Here is a 4,755-nt window from a genome sequence, read left to right on the forward strand (position 1 = left end):
TCCACTTTTCTAGTCTGAGAGACCAGGAAAAGAGTGGTATTAATAGTAACAGAAAAGTCAGGAGGTATATTTTGGGGAAAGAGAATGAGTAGGATTTAGATATGTTGAATGGAAGTGATCCAGTTCTGTCCCCGGCATCTTTTATTTTTATGTAAATGTTTACACCTGCTTCAATTCCATGTACATTTTAGGTGACCATATAAACGTATAGAAAAGGAATTTTCAAAATGGGTTGGAGGCAGAAGATGCCAATGCAATGGGGGTAGGGGAGAAAACAGGGTTCAGAACTGGGGTGCGAAGGAGGGCTGCACAGGAGCAGTGGAAGCATGTTTGCAACACTTTCCAAACAGAAGTGTTAGTTCAAGTCAAGAGATGGCTGACACTCCGGAGGTATTCTTGGTATTGAAAAGGGCCATTTGAGGGGTAGCATTTTTGAAAATCCTGTTCTGTTTATGATTTTCATCGTTTTCCAAGTTGGTAGGCATGAACTACTGTCAATCCCTGACCAGTTCTTTCTTCTTGCATGGTTTTTCGCAGATTCCCCATTGCTGGGAACGACTGCGTCCCTTTTTACCTGTTGGCATTGCCTAGGTTTATATAGCCAGGAATTTGATTCTGCTCTGGTATCTTTAAAAGCCGATTCCAGGATGCAACCAGCAGTGCTGCGGGCAATAGTAGCCTTGAGCCTTAGGAGAATGTAATTTAGAATTTCGCTTTGGGGAAATGATGTTTTATGCATTTATTACTGCATTTAGGACTCACATTTCAATGACTGATGCCACATATTAGAAAAAGTCTCTTAGATTTTATGAACTACAATAATGCTTTATTGACTGCTGGCAACTTACGCGTGCGGCAGCGAGGGAGTCAAAATACAGTGCTTACCATGTTGCTCTGGAACAGGTTCCCAGGAGAAAGGCTTTGGGTGACCACGATGGTGTGTATTTTCAGGAGGACTTCCCACTCCAGTCCCACCCACCACGCACCACACACGTGCTGAGACCACTTATTTCATCATGAGACAGAAAAACAGCGATGCTTCTTAGCAGTCTATAGGAGAGCAAGTGTTTAAGTGTGACTTTTAAAAAAGAAAACACACTGTAATGATGCCTCTGGAGACGCAAAGAGCTATGTTGAATTCCTGCCAGCACTTTCATTCTCAATCGGTGGATTTAAATACAGTGCTTTCTGTGGATGAGACAGAAATAACATTATTTTGTTGTTGATTCTCCTTCCATTCTCTTTGTCTTAGGTAGAGTAACATTCTCTGTGTCCATGGTAGCATTTCTTGAGCACTCAGTGTTTGTTACCCTGTGTTAAAATGAGATGGGACACAATTGTCCTGTGGCTCCTGATCCCCTCTGGTGCATCTGTCTCTTCATGGCCTTAACAACCTCTGCTCTGAGTCAGTGTAATTGTTCTGATGTGAATATTAATCTGCTTAGATTCATTGTATATTCACATTTTGTACTCACTAATTAGATTATGGGTCTGTAATAGATTATTGTTCTGTAGTGTTAGAGCATTACTTTGCTTGGGTACACAAAATGCAAAGCAGTATTATTAGGGCAACCATTTTCAGTAGGCTTATTTAGCCATGTTTGTCTTCTTATAGTTTCATTTCAGTTTCGTTCTCACCCCTAAAAGTTTATAACTGAACTCAGTCATGAGAAGTGACCAAAGCGGATGAGCATGATGTGAAAGCAGGGGCCTGGAGTCGGATCCTCCCTGGAAGATGCCCCTCTGTGGGTAGTTTGTTGGATTTTGGCAGTCACTCAACTGTGCTTTAGTTTCCTCCAGTGTAAAATATCCATAAAATAGTAACTGTTTCCATGGGTTGGGAAAAACAGTGCCTAGTATAGAGGAAGTACTAAGTGAATATTAACAAGCAACAAAAGCAAATAAATGAGAATCTTAAGCATCCATCTCTGAGGCTTAATCACAGATTTTTCTCTTGCAGTGAAGGTGGGGTGCCCATCCCTGTAGGGTGCTGTATGAGTTATCATGAAAGACTGCTCCATCAGTTATCTATTTCTGCATAAAATTCATCCCCAACTTTAGTGGTTTAAAACAACAAAAATGATTTTAAAATAAAACTCTGAGATGGCAGTGTCTGTGGTCAGAAATTCAGGAGGGGCTGAGCAGGCAGTGTTGGCTTCGGTTTATCAAGCTGTTGTGTTAAGATTGTGGTTGGGGTCAAGGATCTCTTGAAGGCTCCTCCGTCACGTGGCAGGTTGTGAGGATGGGGGCTCTCAAAGTCTGGGGCTGGAATAGTAGGGTCTCTTGGATGTCCCTCTGTCTGCATAGTCTCTTCATGTGGCTTTTCCAATATGCCAGCTTCAGGATAGGCAGACTTCTTAAATGTAAGCTCTGATCTCCCAAGTTATGAATCCCAGGAGAGAGAAAAGGCAGGTGGAGACCACATCACCTTCCGTGACCAAGCCTGGGAAGTCGGTGTCCCTTTCAACATAATCTATTGGTTGAAGCAGTTACAAAGGTCACCAGGTTCAAAGTGAGGGAGTGGGGACCTCACTTCTAGGTGAAGGGATATGGGCATCACACTGTAAGAGAGTGTGGGTGGTGCATTTTTGGAAAATGCCATGTGGACAACTGCGAAGCCTCTGGTTTTTAGATGATTGTGTAACCTGGATGGAAAACCTTTAAGAATGTGGCCTCAAATTCTCTGCCACTCTGTGCTCATCAAAACCTTAGTTGTGAGAAATACTATTCAGGAAAGATTAAAAAAAAAATTCTGCCTTTTGTCTCTGGATTAAACCAAATCATCAGGGAACTCTTTGAGTCATTATAGAAATACTTCACCAGACTTGATCTTTGACCTTAAGTCACTGGCCGGTATTGAAGAAATGGCCTTATAAAAATCACAAATGCACTGAATATAAAGATATTTAATCACCAAGGCTCCCTTTCTCAGTTCTTATCCACCCATTTCCCTAAGTCACCTGTGTATATTCCTTGACCTCACACTTTACTTCATATCTAATTCATCACCAAGTTTTGATGTTCATTGTATTTCAAATCTGTCCCCCTTTTTCCACATATACCTGGGGATGGTCTTTCACAAGAGGAGATCGTAGCTCAGATTTGGTTTTAGTCCCTCATTTTGGGATTAAAATTAATGAGAGAAAAGGAAAGAGAGCACATTTTAAGTAACATTTATCATTGATTTTTTTACCAACAAATTTTTTCCGGTGCTGAACCACAGGCATAGCAATCATTGGCCTGTAATAATTACATTTCATGTTGAACTATCTTAGCATCTCTGGGTTTTGTTTTTTTCTTACCTTTGTTTTTTCTTAACTTTTTTCTTATATTTACATATAAGCTTCATTGATTGTGACTATAATTTTTGGACTCTGGTACATAAAACTGATATAATTAGATTTCTTAGCTCAGAGCACAGTGCCATCATTGATCCATGCAAGGTTTTGTTTTTTTCTTTTTATATATAAAATTCAAATAACTTCTATTTAGATTGAAAAACCCCCCACAATTATTAAAACTGCATTAATAGTCAAAACCCTTTGTTATAAAAATTCTAAAAACTATTTCTAGATAAGGCAGAAGTTCTAGGTTAATAAGACCAGATTTGACTCGAGACTATGCTTTAAATTGTAGAGAATGGAAAATAGGTTATTTACAGAAAACATTATCTACATATGTACTCAGGTACAAATTTGGTGACAAAAGAGACTTTTAAAAGCATGTGGAAATCTCAGACGAGGTCTCAAAGAGCTTAGTTTTGTTTCCTTGGATTTTAAAACCGCCTTCATCCTCGACCTTGGGAGCCAGATCGTACTTTAAATGTCCTATATCAGCAATTTTATACTCTACAACAAGGGGTACAGCTGCAGACATGCTGCGTGTTACTATAGGAGAGAGTGGAGTAGCTTCTGTAAAGAAGTTCAGATATCTCAGTATAAAAGTTAGCTGAACTGGCTCATTCATCTCTATGGCAACAGCTTCCTCTTTATCAACATTTTGTTTGTGACAACTTAATATTTCCATTTCCAAGTTCCCCACTGGCAGAGAATTTCACTCCATGTTTTGCACAGGAAATTACAACAGCATCTCCAATGTGACTGAGATCTCGGTATACACGCGCAAATTCACCAGAAGGCATCTTGACTACACAGCTATCCTCCTGTTCTGGAATTCCAAGTTGTTCAGCATCCAAATCCATTAACTTCATTTCACAGTCTGGAACCTTTTCTTGGTTTGGAGCTTCCAGTACTAGTGCCAAGGTGTCCGCATTATCGTCAGCCCTTAGGGTAGTGATGTCTTCGTTGCCAGCACAGTTTAGTATCTTGGACATGCTGGTGAGGTTCACACCCATTGCCAGGTTGCGGTCAAAGCCCTCAGACCGCAGAGTGAGCTGCACCAAAGAGACCTGGGACGACTCCATGCTCTGTAGGTTCACGCTGCTCGAGCTGATGTCCCAGCAGGCCTCACTGATGAGGTTCTTAAGCGTCTCCACCACCTCTTTCAGGATGGAGCCCTGGACCAGGCTCTCTGTGAACATGGTGGCGGAGTCGCAACAAGTGTGAAGGAGGAGTAGCCGGCCTAGGCTTCACAGAGCGAGCGGGCTGCCGCAGCGGTGAGAGCCTGAGAGCGAGGGCGATCACAAGAACGCTCCGCTTGCAACCATTGAATACCGCCGGGTCTCTCTTACAGATAGTTATTCTAATGCACTCACTGCATTGATTTTGGTATATACTCTTATTAAATGGTTCTTTG

At 41.3% G+C, this 4,755-nt stretch overlaps 1 pseudogene across 1 annotated transcript; it reads right to left on the bottom strand.

Moving 5' to 3' along the window:
* Nucleotides 1-3,714: 3,714 nt before the first annotated feature.
* Nucleotides 3,715-4,540, bottom strand: LOC308520271 (proliferating cell nuclear antigen-like; annotated as a pseudogene). Its single transcript has one exon. The product of its transcript is annotated as a proliferating cell nuclear antigen-like (transcript).
* Nucleotides 4,541-4,755: the final 215 nt, after the last annotated feature.

This window comes from Myotis nattereri (assembly GCF_964212035.1).
Source record: "Myotis nattereri genome assembly, chromosome: 5".
Lineage (NCBI taxonomy): Eukaryota > Metazoa > Chordata > Mammalia > Chiroptera > Vespertilionidae > Myotis > Myotis nattereri.